At 44.1% G+C, this 21,526-nt stretch overlaps 1 protein-coding gene and 1 long non-coding RNA gene across 2 annotated transcripts in view; one reads left to right on the forward strand and one right to left on the reverse strand.

The window, feature by feature from the left end:
- GPN2 (GPN-loop GTPase 2) overlaps positions 1–10,151 on the reverse strand; it is a 369,135-nt gene extending 358,984 nt beyond the window's left edge. The window contains exon 1 of the mRNA XM_069622875.1: positions 9,843–10,151. The gene's annotated coding sequence lies outside the window, so the exon portion shown is untranslated. The remainder of the gene's footprint in view (positions 1–9,842) is intronic.
- LOC138503271 (uncharacterized) overlaps positions 1–21,526 on the forward strand; it is a 132,638-nt gene that overhangs the window by 39,604 nt on the left and 71,508 nt on the right. The gene's annotated exons all lie outside the window — the stretch shown is intronic.

The raw sequence follows: 21,526 nt of genomic DNA on the forward strand, positions 1-21,526 counted from the left end.
CCAATTTTCTCCATGACACACACATGGATCAAATATTGTACTCATTAATACATTTGTCAGCTGGGCAAAGTAACTGGAGATGACAGGGTTTTTAGCAATGACACTACTATACCAATTACTGAAAATATATGTGCATGGTGGCACCAAACACAAATCTTGCATGTATAAAAATAAGCCAGCTGGAAACACAGGGGCTCATTGGCAAACATTCTTGCACAGTCCAGGACTCTGTCATGACTACAGTGCTACTGAGGACTCATCCATTCAGCACCTCCTTCTAGGCCTCCACATCATGGCCCAGAGCAACTGGCGAGCAACAATTTAGGGTGCCGCGAGCAACATGTTGCTCCCGAGCTACACGTTGGGGATCCCTGCTCTAGAGGCCGCTCACATCAGAGAAATCCACAACAAAATGGCAGATTCCCTCATCAGAAGCTATTTCTCGTTGCAGGAGATGTGGATCAGCCCAGCAGCCTTCCAGTTGATGGTTCAGTGCTTTGGATTCTTGGAAGGAGACGTTTGCCTCCCAAATCAATCACAGGCTCCCCATGCTTTGCATCAGTGTCCCAGAGAAGGAAGCTGGGGCGACCAACGCACTCTACATCCCTTGGCCTCTAAAAAACCTTTACATGTTCCCTGCTATCCCCCTGATTCATAGGAATTTGAGATGGATCAGATTCAGTCAAGCCTGGATTCTCCTGATGGCTCCTTACTGGGCTCTGAGATCATGGGAACCCTTCTTTCTGATCTTGGCGATGTCTCCCCCATCTTTCTGCCCAACTCTGTACTATCGATCCTGGTAAAAGACCTGACGTAGCTTAGCAGTTGTCGATGGGTGGCTGCTCTGTCCATGGTGGTTTATGCCTCCAAGAAGCACTCCTGTTTTTGCATCTATGATAGGCACTAGAATACCTTTGCAATCTGGGGTGGCAGAAACAATCTTCTTCCTCTTCACCGTGGGTCCCCACACATAGCAAGGTTTCTTCAGGAAGGTTTTCAGCTGGGTCTCTTTGTTTCCTCCCTCAGAGCTCAGTGAGTGGGCATTCATGCCTTCCAGGCACCTTGGGTGGATGTTTGAGAATGTGACATTCTCATCTGTAGGCTTTTGCATAATCTTGCCATGTCTCAACCCCAGGGTGAAATCATTACTATGCCCTGGGCCATTCCACTGGCACTCTAGGCCTTCCTGGGTCTCCCCTTTGTGCTTCTTTGACCCACAGACCTGTAGCACCTGACTCTTAAAACTGCCTTGTTGATCTCCATCATGTCAGACGAAGGATAGGTTAGGATAGGTCCTTGCCTCTCCATCTCGCCAGAGGCAGTCAGTTTACAGCGTGATCCCACTTTCCATCCTAAAATGGGTCCTCCTTTTCACAACTCGCGGGACATTTCGCTCCCGGCTCTATCTCAGTACTTACCTCAAGAGGCCAGAGAGCAGTTGTCCTCTTTGAATGTGAGGGAGCTGATCCTTGTCTACATGGGCAGCACATCTCTTTTCAGGTCCTTGCACAGTCCCTGTGTAACTTTTGGAAGCCCCAGGAAGGGGCACAAGGTCTTTTCCCTACCCCATAGCCATTGAATTAAGGGCACGTTCTCTGTGGGTTACTCTTTCTCTGGCTCCTCTTTCCCCATTGCGGTAGCGGGGCCTTCTACCAGAGTACTAGCCGCATCCTGGGCGGAGGCAAAGGGGCTGTCTCTTCTTGCCATCTACAGAGCTGCCGCCCTGGCAACACCTACCACTTGTGTCCATCACCTTCAACTTTCTGTTCCGTGGAGGATGGATCATGTCTTTGCCTCACCAGTTTCTCAATCTGTGCTTCCATAAAGACCATGGTTTGTATTCTATGGGCATTAGAGGTACACTGGGTTCACAGTATCCTTCCTCTGCCTTTTTCATATTTGGGAATCTTCATTTAGTTAGAACTGGGATGAGGAAGAGGGAACATGGGGATAATGCTTGTATGCTTGTATTACTTACAGGTAATCTTCATTAGATCTAGAACTACTCTTCCTCATCACAGTTGTGAAATACCTCCTCTCCCCATGGCTGGAAATCATTTTCAAAGTGTCCCCATACTACACATTTTTACCAAGCCCAATCCTTTTTCTATGGGAACATTTGGAACTACAACACAAAATAGGCACACAGTCTAGAGGCCTACTAGGAAATCTCCAGAGTTCCCTATAGGACAGTCCACCTCTGCTGCCAGTCCTCAGTCCCATGCCCCTTAGCCAGTCTCGATCATTTCCCCCGCTCCCCCTTAGCCCATACCCTAAAGCATGCAACTGGGGCTCTTTTTCACCTCAAATTGAAGCCTGAGCTCTTCATCACTTGCACTGACATTGCTGCCAGTCTGAACCTCCTAAACATCTGTAAAATCGGTTAACCTCCAACATTTTACACCACCAGAACACTCATTGCGACTTTGGTCCTGAGCAGGCAGGATTGCTTCACCAGTCTCCACCTGGGACGGCCCCTCACTCTCTTTGCTCCACCAAGTCACTGAACCTTACAACACAAACTCTAAACCTCCCACCATCACCACTCACCGCTGGACAGCATCATGATGTGGGGTGGCTATCCAAGATAAATCGCTTCCAAATGTATGTAATGCACCAATAAATAAAATACAATATCCTTCTTGTGTCTAAATCCATCCATGAGCTGACACCTGTCCAACTTGGCTGACTCTATCTACAGATACTCCCTCTCCCCTCTGGACTGTACATTCTCAAGCTCTCCTCGACCTAACGTTACCCCTGCACCCTGTTCTGTCACCTGCTTATTCTCTTCGCCTCCCGGCTACACCTCACTGGAACTCTATATTCCTGAACTCTAGGACATTCCGGCAATGACTAGCCTCAAGATTGCCCTTATGAACCACCTTCTCTCCCACGATAGAGGCCTAGGGTCGAATGCTATCATCTCCGGCCTCTACCCAAGAGTATTGTTATGACTGAAAATGTATTTGAAGTCGGTATTTTGCTCTCCCCTTTACTGTTTCATTTCCAGCTCCTTTCCCACCACCAGTCAGTGTCATGTATTTATATTTACTACTACATCATGGCTTTGTAAATGTTAGCAAAGCACCCAGCAATGGGTCTGAGTCAGACATCAATACATCCTTCATAAAATGCTTTTTACGTGCCAATTAAGCTTCGTACTGGAGGGGAACTTCCAGCAATGGCTACTGGGAGGCCCTGTATTGTGAGTGACTTTGCTCAAATGGCTTAATCTGTCTATATATAAAGCAGAAAATATGTTTGTTTGTTCCTTATACAATTCCACACCGTTCCACCAATCTGCACCAAATTCTGCATAGTTACCTGTTAGGACCCTCCAGACATTACTGGCTACATGACATTTGGACACCCCACTCCTCCTTTCCCTGACTTTCAGCCCCTTCACATGAGAGATGGTTGCCAGAAATCAGCGAAACATCAATGTGGAGGTAGAAGAACCAGGCAAAGCTAATTCTATACGTCTCTGCGCAAGTAACAAAACTCAGAAGCCTCGAAAACCACGTGTCAAGGCCCTAGGATGCACCATTTCTGAGATATTTGCACTGCACTGCAACGCACTGCACCACGCCAGGTTGATGCGACAGGTGGAAAGAGCACAGAGAGGGTCCCAGTATGCTGCAGCACGCCAACTCTTGCCTCCCCTTCACGTCTGCTCCGGGGTATGTCAGCCATCCACACGCGCCCATTCTCAGTACAGTTAACTTCAGAGTGCAAAGCACATCAAGTGATAAGCGACTCGGAACAGCAATCTACAGGATCATTGATTTTCAACATTTGATGAGAGTGTTATGTCTGTCTACAGAACCAGTGCAGAATACTGCTACTTTTTGCTAGTTTACAATAAATAAATATAAAATACAGCCAGTGTTTTTAAAGCAATCCCTTGCTTCATTAACAGCCCATAAAATATGAGGTGCTATTAAAGTTTTTAGCAATAAACTACTTATTGCAATATTGATATGATATGATAGTTTATTTATATAGCGCCTATACACAATGTGTTTCACAATGTTGTTCAACTTGGGTTACTGAAGTAAATTTCGGGCCAGATCAATGACCCATTTTTGAAACCAGTGTCTCTAGGGACTCTGTATTCGTGATTCTAATAATGAACAGCATATTTTAATTTCCTCAGACCAATCATAATCTGTTTTCTATGTTGTCAAATATATTGAGGTATGAAGAACTATTTCCTCAGAATTTCAAAAAGTGTATTCACTACAAACATGTAAGGAAAACATTTATGACTTTTTTGTTGCCTTTTATGTGAAGCTGAATAATTGTAAATAGTTCAAGTCAAGAGTAAGAGAAATAATAATGTGTGTTTATATAGTGCTTTGTCTTCCCACTTCTAAGCGCTGTAATAACAGGTGGTAACCCACTTTAATGACCTAGCCTTTTTTTTTTTTTTTTTTTTTTTTTATTATTTGAACTTTACTCGGTAAAAACCAAGTTTTGTCAAAATTGACAATAGTAGAAAGTACAGATGTTCCTTGAATGCAATTACAATGGCCACTAGCCACCCGCCTGCTACTGTGGCGGACCATCTTGGAGGTCTTGCCGTCTAATTTGGTCAAACACCCGGTCTATGAGTTTAGCAAAGGCTTGCGACCACTTGTTGTTTTCACCGGAGATCAGTCTGTTCCACAACTCGTCTGTTTGAAATATCCATAAATTCTCATCAAGGGCAGGGAGATACAGGTTTCTTGATTCCTTCGTGTTTGCGCATTCCATCACCAAGTGTTTCAATGTTTCCGTGGAATCGTGCTTTTTACATAGTCTACACTGTTTATCCCCTCCGCCTCCTCTAATGGCACTAATCTCTCTGGTTGGGAGGAGGTTGAGCCTTGCTCTCATAATCTTGATTCTCAATCCTTTATCAGGGAACTTGGCGCAGTATTGTAATGGTTTTTTTGCCTTATTACAGGTAGGCGGGAGATGGTTTAACAGTTTGTTCCCGGTGGCATTTTCGATGGTCGTGATCCAGTCCAGATCTTCTAGTTTCTTTTTGATTCTGTCGGGGTTATCTTTTAGCTCTTTTTCTGAACATAGAATTTTTGCCAGATCGTCCCTTCTCCTTTTTACCCAGTTTTTCACGGCCGTGCACTTCCCAGTTTCGATTTCCTCATCTATAGAAGCCAGAATGGGTGGTCCCTCGGCCATGATGATTTTTCTATATAGGCTCATCGCTCTTTGGTCCACCATAGACGCCAAGGAAAGCAGCCCTAGATCTCTCCTGATCGCCTTGGAAGTGCAATCGACTGAATTGTTCTTGAAGCAGGATTCAGTTTGCTAAATGCAAACTGGCCTCATGGTTAAGGGGAACACGCAACTCGTGAGCTACCCACCACCGAAGGATACGATGCTAGGCTGTTTTACATGTAGGGTTTAAAATGTGTTTTTAACCATAGCACAGGGCAGGTTCAAGCCAACTTGGTGCCCAGGGCGAAACACCAGAATGCGCCCCCACCCCTGACTGGCACACGTCACTCCCAAACTACACCTCTGTGTCGTGCGACAATACCCCTCCTCAATATGAATACATAATTGCTATATAAATGAAGCTGCTTTCATTACATTGTAATGCAAGTACTTTATGAAAGATTTCTAATGTGAAAACACAGCTGTTGCTGCCCAAGTAAATGGTTTTTCTGTCACATGCTCTTAGGAAAGGCCTCGCCTGAATCCAGTTTCAAACTGTCTGTACTGGCACACTGTTGTGTGACAAGCCTGCCGGGGTCTGAGGGCCCACTGACCACTGGCTATGTGTTGCAGGAGTTCTCTTCACACCACCTCACTTGTTTTTCGCAAGGGGCAATACTAGACTAACAACATGAATTATTTTCTGATGGAAGATTATCATTCCAAGATGGACAGTCTGATACACTCTTATTGTACCCGTTCAAAATACCTCTGAGAGTGGGAAAGGGGACAAATAGCACCAGTGATGGTTCCCGTATGCTTTGCATTAAACCGCAGAGCATTTCAAGACTAGAACAGTGATCGGAGATCTCTATATTGCATAAACAAGTCAGTGATAAAAGGACTGTATGTGTGAATCTCTAAATTCATAACAGATGCATGACTTGGTGCTCGCATCAGTGTTCACAACACTCAACCCAACATTAAAATGTTGGATGCAAGTATAAAATGGCTGCAACATCAGACACTCAAATGGGGCACAAGAGATCTTTTGCTTCTTGTTTCTGAAGAATTTTAGATGAGGAAGGGCTGGGTCTCAGTGTGAGCATGCCCAGCCCCCAATACAGAAACATCTTTAGGGCATTATATCTACAGACCGGACGGGATACCACACAAGAGCGACCCAATAAACAATGCACAGAAGGGCACACAGAAAGGATTGTTTCTCTTACAAACTTTAGCCTTACCATTAATAAGACTATGAAGCATTTTAAATAAAACCGGCTTCTAATACATGGTACAAAGTCCACAGTTCCTCATCCTCCTCACTATTACGCAGGCCTCCAGGGTTAGTTCTGAAAAAACTAGCTGACCCATGCTTTATCTAACAGAGCTGGCATTAACATCTCTTATTAGTGCTGGCCTGCAGCTAGAGAACATCATGGTGTGGCCGTGTAGAAAGGGCGTTTGGCCTAGTGGATGTACAATTTGAGGCAAATCAAGGACCACATTGACACCCTGGCTCCTGCTCTAGCTGACTTCTGCGACCAGTCCTTTGCCACTGGAGTCTTCCCTTCCTCCCTGAAGCACTCCCTTCTGCATCCTCTTCTTAATAACCCTCTGCTGACCCGTCGTGCCCAGCTAACTATCGCCCAATCTCCATCACTCCTGTCCTGAGCATCTTCACACCGAATCTGTTGGTTGTCTCCATGACCATTAGTCTGGCTTCCAACCTGCCAGAACCTGCCAGAAGCATGGAAACTGCTCTCCTGAACATCCGTGAAGACCTGCTCTCCAACCTTGATTCCAACACCCCCTGTCTCCTCATCTTACTTGTCCCTCTTCTGCCTTTGACACGGTCAACCATGCCATCCTGATCAACCGTCTCCGTGATAACCTGGTTATCACCGATCAGGCCCTGGCTTGACTGACTTCTTCACCCCACCCCCGATCGGCCCTCCCAGGTCCAACTTGGGTCCTTCCTCTCCTCTATCTCTATCTCTACTCGTGGTGTTCCCCAGGGGTCTAACCTCTCTCCCTGGCTGTTCAACCATTGCCTGCCACTTCTTGGTCACTGCATTGCTGCTCTCTGCCCCAACTTTCAGTGCTATGCGGATGACAGCTCATTTTCAGGCTCCCTTCAGCCACCTCTTCTCCTTCTCTCATCTCCTACTGTCTGTCTGCTATCCAGGAGTGGTGTGCCACCAATGATCTCTGCCTTAATGCTAGTAAGACTGAGATTCTCCTCATCGGCAAACCTGCTCCCTCCTTTTCTGTCTCTCTCTGGCCAGCCTCTCTTGGCCCTCTTCCTGCTCCCACCTGTGAGGTTAAAAACCTTGGGTCAACTTCGACTCCACACTCTCCTTCTCTTCTCACATCTCTGACATCTCTAAAATGTCACACTACCAGCTGCACCTCCTCTGAGGTAATCTTCCTTACCTCTCCTTCCCCCAGAGGCTCACTGTATCCAGAGCTCTGGTTCTCTCTAGGCTGGACTACTGCAACAGCCTCTTTGTAAATCTGCCTGCTTCTACTCTCTGTCCTCTGCAACTCATCCAGAACAGGACTGCGAGACTTGTCCTTGGCCTCAAGCCCAGGGATCGTATCTCTCCAGGACTGACATCTCTGCACTGGCTCCCAGTGGCTGCGAGGATTAAGTTAAAAACCCTCTGCATTGTCCACTAGGCCTTCTGGGGCCTCAATACCTCCAACTCTCTCTTCCTAAATATCTTCCTTCTCGAGGTCTTCGCTCATCCGCCCCCAACTCCCTCAGGGTCAGTCGCTTCTCCAAGTAATGAGTCGGTGGTAGATCTCTTTCTTCGGCTGGGGCCTCCCTCTAGAACAGCCTCCCTGCCTCTCGGAAAATTGAGGAGAAACATCTCTGATTCCGGTCGCACCTCAAGACCTTCCTATTTGCTTCTGCTTTCTCTCCTCCTCTCCCCTGCTGAACTCTTGGCTGAAACTGAAACTGCACTGGTCACCTGCTACCCTCTGTTCTCTGGCCAAGGTCCCCTCCCTGCCAGTTGCACACCTACAGTGCCCCCTGGCAACCCTTGCACTCTGGGGCTGTTTCTGTATCCCGACAGCCCCCTACCAGCACTTGACACCTGATGTCTGCACTTACCCTTGCACCTACCACCAGCAGATGTCTGCACTTACCCATGCACCTACCACCAGCTGGTCGCAATTCTTAATTATTGTTTCTATTTATTTACTGTTACCATATGTACTGCACTTCCCTTCCCCCTCACACTTTTCCCTTTCCCCACCTCCCATGCACTTACTCGATCTCAATGTCACCTGGCCTAGTAAGATCGTTGTCTCTGTTTTCCCTCTGTTCCACTCCCTTGCCTTGTCGCGCCTTGAAACACTTGTGTATAGGCGCGTTATAAATGCCATATCATATCATAACTTCTTTGATTGCTTCCAGAGTTTAGTGTGGTCACAGTACGGCATGCTTGTCAGAGCCACATAAACAAAACGTTCCAGTATGCTATTGTACGGACATTGCACACATCAGACAAAAATCGGCATATGTGCTGTTACATATGGGAGCGCCACATAACCACCATTAACCAACAGGGTGGTGGCGTGTGCAGCACACAAAACATTGCTGCCCACATATCACTGCATTGATTTGCCATGGACTCATGTCTGCATGGTGACACACAATGAACAATACTTTCCTAGTCAAGGTGCCACGTCACATTGAGGAGCCATCTGGTGTGCGTGCTAGGCAGTGGTTGGCTTGTTTAGAAAATTAAAAGACATTTGATGCCAAGTGCATGCATTTAGTCCATGTCCTAAAACAGCCACTAGAATACTTAAGCAAGAAAATGACAATTAACTTTCCCAGGGATGCTCCATGTGTAACTAAAAAGTAATATATAAAAAAAATAACATTTTGGTGTGTCAAATAGAGACATGAAAATAAAGAAAATAGTTTCAAACTTTCTGTGTGGCATTTTAATTCTCTTTGAAGAATGCATAGGTTTGGTCAGCTAACTGAAACTTGTGCTGGCTTGGTGAATAAAAATTCCCCATGTTCAGTTCTTAGTACTGAAATGTTAAGCACATACTGCGTAAAAACAATGGCTTGTTAAGTTAGCCATCGCTTATAAATTGCTCCACTTGAAAGGCTATCAGCACAAAGAATCAGGGGCACAGACTCCAAAGCATCTCACATGCTGCGTTTGGAATATGCATTCCTTTGTTGGCATATTCCAAAAGCATTGCATTCATTCACAAGTCAGCAGAGAGCAGCCAGCCGCACATCACAGAGGAGCACTCACCGGCAAAATCAGACTCAGCTTTCTAGGTGAGCCCCTTACTGCGCCCCCCTCCTGAGCTATTTAGCTTTGCCGGGCCAAGAAACGGGGCTGCCATAGCACAATGCCTGACAACTGTAGATGACACCGCAAGCTTCATCTTAGAGTAAATGAGTAACTGCGAAGTTGAAAGTCAAACGACATCCCAGTATCGCACTTCACAGAGACAAAATATCACTGATTCGAATCACCGAGGTGCCCAAATGACCAGAAAAAAAATAACTTACTGTAAAAATACAGGATATAGTTCTGCTTCATGAAACGAATGTGCGGTCGCACACGCCTTGTTTTTAGCCAGCTGTCGCCTCATATAAAAATGTTAAAGACGCTCTCAAGCTCGTACGGTACCTGTCTGACTTCATATCTCAGTTCTGTGCCGGTGGTTTGCTGGACATTTTCTACAGCTTTCCGTAGGACGCCCTCCAGTCTGGTACTTCCGTCCTGGCTCCAGGTGCTGTGCAGGTAGGGCACGTGCAGTTACCTGGTGCACTGTCCAGGCCCTCATGTGCAGGCGCGAGCCATCGTCAGTCAGGTCAGCCCAGCTGCCCATGCTCAGCCCTGCTGGGAAGAAACGAAATGTGCAGCTAGCGCCAGCATACCTTGGTCGGTGGTGGCAGGGGCAGGCAGCCGATTCAATGCAATACACCCATGCAGATTCACGTGATGCACGCGATCATCGCTAATTTTGTATCCTTCCGCCAAAGAGGCCCTATGCCCAGAGGCCTACCGGGGATGTCCCTGTGTCCCGGTGGGGCAGTCCAGCCCTGCAGGTTCTCCCTTCCTGGATTCCAGATTGCCCTTTCTCCTTGGATATGAATCAGGTAAAAAAAAACATGGCTGGCTGCCTTATACCCTCCTGGAAGGAGAGGGCTGAGGGGCATTTTTTCTAATTTTAGATTTAATGGACAGCCTTCATTTAGTTAGGACTGTGACGATGAAGAGTAGGACTAGGTGTTATGAAGATTACCGGTGAGTAATTTGAGCAGTATTGCTAGATCTATGAGGTTGGGGCCGATTTTACCACCTTTTTTTTTTTACTGCGAGAAAGCGGTACAAAAAAGTACGATTAAAATTGGCCCCAAAAAATTCAGCAGAGTTGTAGTCAGGCAAAGGGAGGATACCGTATTGCTTCGTTTCAGGAGGATAGCCCAAGGGCAACGTGCTTGCCTTGAAAGCAAGACGGGTCAACACAGGTTTGATCCCCAGGTCGGCGCTTAGAAACCTCTGCGTATTAAGCACATTATAAATAACCTATCATATCATATCAGGTTGCTTTTTCAGCACCAGGCTTTGACAAGGTTTATTTCTCTGTTCATATTGCTCAGTAAACATGGGTTGCACTTTTGCTTGTGGTGCACTTTTGTAACATGGAAACTGCTTCTCAGGTAGCCTTCCTCAGTCTCTCCTCGCGGTAAATTTGCCTTTACATCATCCTCAAGGTTTCTGAAGCTCTGCCCAGCAGCAAGCACTTAGAAAGTTCACACTGATCACAAAACAGGGCGCGCGCTTTGGTTGGCCAGTACAAGCCGCTCTGTCAGATTTCAGGATTGGTCATAGTTCAGAAATGTGGCTAGGTGGTGTGGCTAAGTTAACCACAGCAGTCAAAATGAAAGGCCTTTCTTCAGCTTACACTATGCAAGCAAGATGTTTACAGGATGCCTAATTTAAGCATTTACTAAGCCCAACCCAGTCATGTATAGTGCTCGAAACATTGGAATTCAACAAGGCCTATACGCTGATTTGAAAATATTAAGCAAATGCTTAAAGCTGCTTATCAACTGCTTTTTTAAAGCAAGTGATATAAAAGAAAGCATTTAATACAACCAAATAATGTAAAACATTTTATATACATGTTAGTAACTGTTTAATAAATGTGAATTAATAAACAGTCAGTGAATATATTTTAGCAGCTTCCTGAATGCTTAAAAAGCAAATGAAATGCTTATCACTGCCTGGGAACTGTTATTTCAACATTTCACCAGCTTGATAAGGGTTTGAGAAATGTTAAGCAAGCGTTTGTTTCTTTGTCTAGGTCTAGGGCACAATACCACATAATCTGCCACCTTAAATGCCAAACTTGGTAAATGTGGCAGGGTTAGAGAAGAGTGCGCTGTCATGCCGCACCACAGTCCCCAAAAGTCGCAATTCCAACCCCAAACCCTCGACCACATCCATGCCGCCCTTTGAATTGAGAACTACAAACAAAACCGACTGAAACTGTTTGGATTAGAGAATTTCATGCACTCCCTACCGAAGTCTCTAATTGGAGATTCTGCTTATGAGCATCTTGCAAATATTGACCTTTAAAGAAAGTGACGCACGTGCAGCCACGCAGGGCCCGGAATGACTGAGATGAAAGCATTGCTCCAGGACAGGGTGGGCCTCGGATTCCAGACGTCTGACGCCGTCACACGCGGCTGGACAGCATCACTCAACTTTGAGCCGTGTAGATAATAATACCACAGTAATCCCGTCAGCGAGTTTCCGTTTCCCCCAGGGCGAAGGTGGCCAAGGGGGGACCAAGTCAGGCTCTTCTGACTGTCCCCTCCCTGCTAAGCCATTGCTCTCAACCCTTTGTGTCGCTGAGGCGGGCGAGAGCCCATTGAAATGAATGGGCGTGTAAGGGGCTGGGCGGGTGGTCAGCTGATTGCAAGGCGGGTGACACCTGCTAAAAGCGTGTGAGTTGAGAGCTATGGCTAAGCTGCGCAGACAGGAGGCAAACTGATCCCTGCATGCTCTGAGACATCTCCGATTATCTGTTACTTTCTATGGGCCTCATTACAAATCAGGCGGTCCGGAAATAACGGTGGCGGTAAACCCACCGTCACCGTTGTTTCCGGACCGCCTGATCCCGACTCCTGCAGGCGGGAGGTGATGTTCCTGCCAGGTCTGACCTGGCGGGTTTAACACCGCCCGCCTGCAGGCGGACGAGGAAACACCGGCAGCATCACGAGATGCTGCAGTGTTTCCATGATCTCCATTCCCATTGAGTCCCATTGGACTCAATGGGAATGGGGATTAACCGCATTCCGCCTCCGTGATTCCCGGGAAACCGGGGTTGTAATGCCCCGGTAATTCCGGGAATCACGGAGGCGGAATGGTAATACGAGTCCGGCGGTAACCAGGCGTTTTTACCGCCTCAGTTACCGCCGGACTCATAATGAGGCCCAATGAGTTCTTGAATCGGGTCATAAACCTTTGTGGTTGAGTCAATGTAGTGGTCTCTCCCTCTCTCTTTCTTTCTGCACTCTGTTTATCAAGCTGTCTCTCTACCTCACTGTATGTGACTCTTGTGGAGAATGACCAGATGCATGTTTGCTATAGTTACCCCATCCGTTACTGGAGGCAGCAGGACCAGACAAAAAACACAGGTGTCTTGAAGGCAGTATAGCCAGTGCATGAGTTTACTGAGGTATGCTGGTGCCCAGATTTTAGGGAAGTGGCATTAATTAATTAATCTTTAATAATGCAGTTCATACCGGAGATCAAGTTTGCCGGTCCAGAAACAAGGGTGCTGGTAAGCTCACCGGTATCCTTGTTTTCCGGGCCGGCAAACTACATGTTTGCCTGCAAGAGCCGCTGTGTCCGACAGGTGTGACCCTGCTGGGTGAAGCAGTCACGGTAAGCAAACCTGTAAGCAAACCTGTCACCTGCCATAGAGTCCTGGGAATGGGGATTTAATAATATACCAGCGCCTGACTTCCCAGCCGCCGGACTCGTAATGAGACGGTGGCACCAGGAAGTCAGGCACCGGTACATTTTTACGGGTCCGGCAGGGTTACCGCCAGGCCCGTAATGAGGCCCATTGTCATCGCATTTTGTCACCCCACTGAGGGCATTGATGTTGGTAGGCTGGGCGGGAGGGCTTGGATTCCAACAATTGTAGGCAAACAGAAGACGAGGCAGCAGGGGTCTACAACTATGTTATTTTCTATTTTTTTAGAGCAGGTGCAGTCAGTGGCCAGCACAATATGTTAAACCTTTCCTTGGTATTGAAAATAGAAGCAGATAATTGGCATTAAACCGAGCTCTACTCTTTGGAAAAAATACAGACATTTTGAGAAACAAAAGAAACGATTACAGAAGGAAATTGCTCATTTGTACTAACATTGGAAACTGGTTGTTTTTTTTTTTTTTTTTTAAAAAAAGGTTTACCATGTTCATTTAGGAGGGTAAGTAGAAGGGCTTTGTGGTCCCGTTTTCTTGTGCATGGTGTCAACATTCCCAGGCTCACAATGATACTCTGCCACTGTATCTTTGATGTACGCTCCCGACTGTTGTTATTAAAAGGATTTCCAGGTGTGCAAGCTTCCCAGATCACCATTCCTCTTGCCTTTAAATCTGTTTGTGTCATATTCAGTTTCTTTTCCTGCTGATTCTCTCCACCATGTCTGAATGAGGGGGCCCGTCGGTGCTTATCTTTGGGTGCACTGATCTTCATGTTGTTGGCTTGCAGCTGGAGAAATTCCTTCCCTGCCACTCGGTCCCGACTCGAGATGGCCTTACTATAGCATAAAGCCCTGTACATGCAACCAAGCATGTCTGGGCCTTATGGTAACAGTCGCAGCAGGGTATCATAGCATAAAAGAAAAGAAGAGTGTCAGATTGTTCGCTGTGCACAGAAGGACAGTCATCTGACCCTTCTCTCCCTACCTGCCCTGTTTGGCCCCCATTCACCTGTGCCTTTCAAAGGTCTAATACACAATGCCTGCATGGGGAGCTCAGGGTATACTTTCACAATATAGATGTTTCCATATTATTCTATTCAATAGTCTACTCCCAGGTAAGGCAGCATTGTATCTAGCCACAAACTAAAATAAAGTCTAGCATGACGTGACATGGAACAAACTACTAATAACCTTTTTTGAAATCAAGTGACAAGGCTTTTTCAATTTTTCCGTACTAGTCTGACCACTCCATTCCCTTACCTTCTGTTACAAACAACATTCTCCTTCATACACAGTTTAATTTTGACTACGCCAAGACTTTGTGGTAATTTACTTTAAAATTTTACTTGAATTGTTTTATGGGCTGGTCCCCCCACAAACCCTCTTTATCCCTTCACTACAACACTTACACCCAAATCCCTCCCTCCTTTTACCCTCTAACCCACAAATACCTACATATTTGAAGTCAATTTCATGGTAATTTCCATGAAGTAAATTACCACAAAGTAATGTGCTTCATGTAAAGAACGGGAGACCACGCCACTCTTCTCTCAGGTTTGACAGTTATAGAATTAACATTGTGGCATTTGACCTGGGGTACAATGCATAGCAATACCCTTGCGGATAAGCTACTGAACTTCAAGGATTGCCCAAGCACACGCTCAAGCCACTCATGCAACCAATATTGCATTGTATACTAACTTTTCTCCAATTCTCCAAATCTGCTCTGAAAACACATCCCATGTATCACAAAACTTTAGGACATATCCGTCTCCTCCCTTTTGCAGAACTATCATTCACCTAAACGGACTGGTATGCACCCACGCTATCACAGTACCTTATTCCCTGATGTAACCCCCCTCCTTGTATTTGTAGCATATGTAACAATCTCTTATCTTCCCCTTGCCCATTTCTTAACTCCAGCCGACTTATCCTAACAGTGATAGGGGAGCTGATATTGGAAAAACACTGTCTCAGCTCAACTTATAAAAAACTAAAATGTTCAGTGTATATATAACAATCGTCTATTCTTCAAATTCATTAATAATTCATATTGCAGGAAATGTTAAAGCCCAACAACCGATCAAACTTAATTTACTATTACAAAATGAGGGGGATAGTACAGATGTGCAAAAGAATAGCGCGAGTGCCGTGCCTAAACAATGAGATCCCAAGTTCCTAGAAATTAGAATACAATTTTTCACAACATAACAACCATTAAAAACACATCACATCATTATTTCTACTAAATGATGAGTACAATATTACATCAACCAAACATCTACATGCATGCTTCAATCCTTTTCATTATTGTTGGGGTCTTCATCAGGACGGAATTTCCCCCCTGAATTTGTTTCAATCAATTTCTGTCTTGGTCTGCAGCAGGCTACTGTGTAGATACATCTGACTCAGCAGAGTACGTCACTCATGGGAAAGACTAGGGTGCTCTGAAATAACATGGTGGTGATTTGGTGCAGTGTAAAAGCATATGAACCTAACACTTCTAATGATCCCTTCCAATATATATTGTAGTCAAAGTAAGGGTGTTATACCTGCCTTACTGAGCAAAGCTCATTATCAAAACCTAGAATAACCATATACATTATTTTCGGAAGTAGGGCCAGCATTCTAAGCTTGACAGACTGGAACTTCCTATTGTACTCATTGGAAAGACTCCTATGAGAAAGGGGAAGGGGACAAATAACACCCATTGTTCTTCACATAATTCTTAGAAGGTTGAAACTATTCAACGTTGAAGTCTATCAACCTTTACCACTCAATCCTACTCTCCAAAAATGACTGCCTGAGTAATTTACACTCTCAAACGTTTGTGAACCTACCGCATAGCTCACGAAAGAAGAGCCCAGAAAATCTTCTGTGCTTACTTTTAAATGCCAGGTTAGCAGCTAAAAATAGGTTTCTAATACACAACCTATTCACAGAGTTAAATCTGGACCTGCTTCATTTAACAGAAACATGGATTCTGGGCAGTAACACTATCATTGTCAGACCTAACACCTAGTAACTATAACTAGAATCACCAAACAAGGTGACTGACTGGCTGTTTTCTCTAAATATGAACAAAACATATCAACACTAGAGCGCTCAACAAATTTAATGGCAGAATTTCTGGATTTACAACTCCAGGGTAGATAAGCTGCTGCTATTAATCTATTGCTAGTATACCGACCCCCTGGCTCCAAAATGAATTTTCTCAACGAGCTATGAGACACATGTGCTGAATTATTTTTGGAAAACAATAGTGCTAGGCGATTTTACTTTAGGGCCAAGTCCAAGACAGACAAAACTGTCCTACATCTGTGGGACTCTTTAGATGACTTTAGTGTTTCTGCACTAGTTAATCACCCCACCCATAAAGCTGGCCATACATTAGATCAGCTTTTTGCTTGGTCACCAGAAATCTCAATCTCGACGCCAATGCCCTTTTCCTAGACTGACCATTATGATATCCCATTGTCAATCCCAGTTATGACATTAAACAAAAAGATAGCACCTTCTAACCCTCCATTCATGTTCCGTTTCTAGAATAGAATGTCTACAGAATCGGTATGTGGTTTATAGGCCACATTACCGAAACCCCCAAACCTATCTTAGATACCCTAACAAACGACTTGAAAATTTAGATCACTACCTACAGGGATTATTGACAGACTAGCCCCACTCTCCTTGATCAAACCTCATGATTTGCAAATAGAAAATAAAAATGGGTTCTTTTTAGATCTTAACATCTCACGACGCAAAGTCAGGAACTTGGAGAGAAAGTGGCACCATTCTTGTAATGGAGTGGACTACAGAATACTTAAGCAACATCAACTGGCCTATAAAAAGACACTGTAAGAGCAAAGAAACTCAATGGCCATAAGATTGCCTCTTCTCCCAAATTCTGAAGGTCTTCGCAGAGGTCATTGAGAACTGAAATGAGCCTAATGCAACTACTACTATCCCATCCGAATTATTGGAAGAATACTTGGACTCTCAGTTTACAAAAAAAATTGAGAACATTTGGAATGACCTTTACTCTGCTAACCTAAGCGAAGGTATCCCACATTCTGAGAACAGACTAAGGAAAACATTAGTCAAAGCAACATATGACACTTTCACTGTATTAGGCAGTCAAGGTCTTCTTCAGCTTTTTGCCTCTGTTAAATGTTCCTGTTCACCACTCGACATACTTCCCTCTAGAATTGCTCTCGATGTAAGCCCCCTTTTCCTTGATGAAATCTTAACTCTGTATTAATGCATTTTTGACCTCCAGTATTTTCCATGATGTCTTGAAATCGTTCTTTTATCAAACCTCTTTTAAAAAAAAGCCATCTTTGGATCCCACAGAATTGGGCAATTTCCGCCCCATTTGTCAATAACCTTTCCTAAGAGGGTTGTGGTGACTCAGATCCAAACGTTGTGGAAACAATGGACCTATAGACAATGCCCAGTTAGGTTTCAGACCACTGCGCAGTACAGAGCTAATTTCTACCTTCGTTCTGGACCACCTATGAGGGCAATCAGATAGATATGAAACTGGTGCAATGATACTGCTTGGGTCCAGTCCTTACTGGGAGAACTTTATCAACAAATACATGCAGGACCTTTTTTTCCAAGTCCCATCTTCTGAAATCTGGGGTACCCCAGAGATCACCTTACTCCTTAAATTTGTACTTACACCATTCAGGAATAACCTTCTTTAATTATGCTGATGACATGCAGATCCTAGTCGATCTTAAGCGGGGGATGACAGGATAAGAGACTGCATGCTATCTGTGAAGTGTTGAATGGACTTGAATTTCTTGAAAAAAAATCCAGATAAAACCGAAATTCTGATATTCAACAAGAAACCTAACTCCTGGACATTGTCCTGTTGGCCAAACATATTTGGAAAATATTCTGCCCGCGAAACCAGAGTTCAAGAATTTAAGTATCATCTTGGACAATACGCTAACTCTGAACAGCCAAGTGGCAGAGGTAAAAAAATCTGCTTCATCATAATTCCCTACCTATCGTTCCCGCACCAGGTTCTGGTAATGAAGGTTCAAACAATTCAACGTTTGGCATCTATTAACCTTTTTCAGGCAATGCCACTCTAAAAAATTACTGCCTGAGAAACATACACGCACAAACGTTTGTGAACCTAACACATAGCTCACAGAAGAAAAACCCAGACAATCTTCTATGCTTACTATTAAATGCCAGACCAGCAGCTCAAAAGAGGTTTCTAATACACAACATAATCACAGAGTTAAATTTGGACCTGCCTTTTTTTAACAGAAACATCAATTCTAGACAATAACACTATCATTCTCTCAGCCGTAACAACTAGTAACTACAGCTAGATTTCTAAGTCCAGATTCACCAGAGAAGGTGACCGACTAGCTCTTTCCTTTAAATATGAATGAACGATATCAACACTCGAGTGCTCAACAAATTTAATGGCATCATTTCTGGCTTTACAACTCCAGTGTAGATAAGCTGCTGCCATTAACCTATTGCTGGTACACAGACCCTCTGGAATTTCCTCAATGAGCTATCAGACAACTGTGCCAAATTATTTTTGGAAAAAACACCAAACTAATAGTGCTAGATGATTTTAACTTTTGGATCGAGTCCACAAAAGGCAAAACTGTCATACATCTGTGCGACTGGATTTCAATAACAATATCTATCTGAGACTCCATACGATTTTAATGTCTTGGCTGCAGAGAATTAAAGACACTTCAGCCAGAATCCTCTTGAAATACAAGAAATGTAATCGTATCACTCCAGCTGTGCGCTCCTGACACTGGCTTCCTGTGAAAAAACTGATATTTAAAAGCATGTGTCTGTTTTTTAAGAGCTTTCGATAGCCCATCGCTAACCCTCTCTTCACTAAATTGAGCCTACACACATCATTCCACTCTTTAGGATGTAACCGGGACAGAAAGCTAACTGTTCCCTGATATAGGAAAGAAAGATGGGGGAGGGCAACTCTGAAACACCCTGCCTCTCTCTCTTTGTAGAGAGCCCAACTTATGCCTCCCTGGAAACAACTTAACACCTTTCTTTTCAGTGTGATTGAGTCTCACTATTGAACATGTTTGTTTGTTCATCTCTCCTATAGCGCTGAGATACCTTTGGGTGATTGTTGTGCTTTATAACGCACCATACATAATATATGAGGGTCCCTGGCTGCTTTGGATAAAACAAAAGATCATTTTAGGGGCATAAGAATGACCACAGATCATTCATTATATTTGACAAATAGGTCTGTGGTAAAAGGGTTGGTTTGCTTGAATCTCTAAGTACATAATGCACACTGGCCTCAATGTGCATTTCATTTTTCACAAAACGTACCCTAACATTAAAGTGTTTGTAAAATGACCCATCTATACCCATTTTGACAGCCGCAGGAGTTGAATGTAAGGAGATGTATGTAATGCTGTGTGACCTAAATGAGCCAGGATATCAGACGAGAAGGCAGTGAGCGGGATATCCGGGCTGTGAGCATGCCCAAGACCCAATGCACAGACCTGCTTAGAGATTTGCATATGCATATATTACTTGCCCTATATTTAAGGTCAAACTATTTATTCCATTGACTTTCAAAGATTCTATTGCTAATAGCTTTTGACTGATACATCTTTTATGACATTTCTAAAGATGTTTTCTGGCTTTGTGCAAATTCGTCCAGTAGTTAAAAGCTATTGAAGTGGTTTTCTTGGTTTGTGCATTGGTTTTCCCATAGGTAAAGTGTGCATTTATTGAGCAAGCAAATAGCCTAAACCACTGGATGGATATTCTTCTAATTTGCTTCAAGTTTGTTTCAGATGCAGCAGAAAGTGGTTCAGGTTTGCCTTTGGATAGTGGTCTGGTGGGAATCCGTTCAGCGCTTTCTTTAAAATTTGGAAAGCTTAGTGCCCACGTTGCTAACATATTCTTTATATATCTCCCATGGTGCATTGCAGCAACTGAGTTTTTTCAGCAGGGAAAAGCCACAATTTTTCTTTTCAAAGATGGAAGGTGTTCTCGTGAGTATTCTTGCGAGAACGGGAAATCACAACGTTCTTAAAATTAGATTAGGAGGAGCTGAAGGGCATGTTTGACTTCAGGGTGCATATGGGTAGAGCGGCACAGTAGCATTTGAGAAGTTTCAGAGTTTGGGGCAGGCTGGGATATTATTTCTTTTCATTTTTTGGGACATGACATTCTTGCAATAATTTGATATGCTTTTTGAAGTCACAGGAATATGACTGGGGCTAAAATTATTTTAGGAGAGTTTGTGGGGGGCTTGTGATATCATTTTTTATCAAAAAGAGTTTTCGTCTTTTCACGTGCAACAATGACGTACTTGTGAGAATCTTGTTGCACATGAGAAGTGTGCCATTTCCAATGGAAATTTCTCATGTGAGGTATCCTTGTGTTCCATGGGAAAATCTTGTGAGAACACAGATGGAGGACAAAAAACCCTTTTCAAAATGTCTGCTAAAACATACTCCTGGTGCGTAGCTTACCTATATTTTAATAATACTAAATATGGCATCTTTTATGATTTGAAAAGAAAAACTTTAGTATTAAAGGTGCGTGAGATATAGCATAACAAACCCCTTGGAATTTAGTGAAAAATGTTTAGTTATGAAATAGTTAGTGTGAATCAGCTCAAAGTAGCAAAACCCATGAAATTCGGCATGTGTTGGAAACTATGCCACCCTAAACTTCGATCCCCCCGTTGGGCAGCCCATAAGCACACATCACAGATGACATCACTCATTACATTTTAGATGGCATCAATGGAAACTAGAGCTCAATAATGACCTTACAGATGCCATCCCATTTGTCATCACGTAGGATATCATGGGAAACTACTCATTAGAGTAAAAAAAATAAATCACTTGGTCTATTTCAGGACATATTAAAAACATTCTGTAAGTGTACGTGTAGAACAAAAATGAACAGAGATGCAATATGCCTGTGACCTGCTATGCCGAGAATGTGGCCCCCCTAGTGTGTTGGGGGCATGGCTTCGACCATTCTACAGCAGTTGCGGCCATGGACTTCTATGACAGTAAAGTGGCCACTGGGCATGGCAAGGAGCCACACATAATGGCTACTTTGGGTGCCTTGGAAGGGCATGAGGCATATCCAAAGGAAAGCTACAATGACATCACTAATGACATCACATAAGATATAATTGGACACTATCTGTCAGACGTGGTATCATCTGTGATGCCATCTGTGTGATCATGGGCTGTGCAATGGGGGCTCAGAGTTAAGATGGTTTCTAGCACATGCACAATTTAAGGGTTTTGTTGCATTAAACTATCACCTTCACATCACTTCAACTAATGTTTTTTCACTGCATTTTGATGGTTTTGC

The sequence above is a fragment of the Ambystoma mexicanum genome, chromosome 11 (genome assembly GCF_040938575.1).
Source record: "Ambystoma mexicanum isolate Mex_15411 chromosome 11, UKY_AmexF1_1, whole genome shotgun sequence".
NCBI lineage: Eukaryota > Metazoa > Chordata > Amphibia > Caudata > Ambystomatidae > Ambystoma > Ambystoma mexicanum.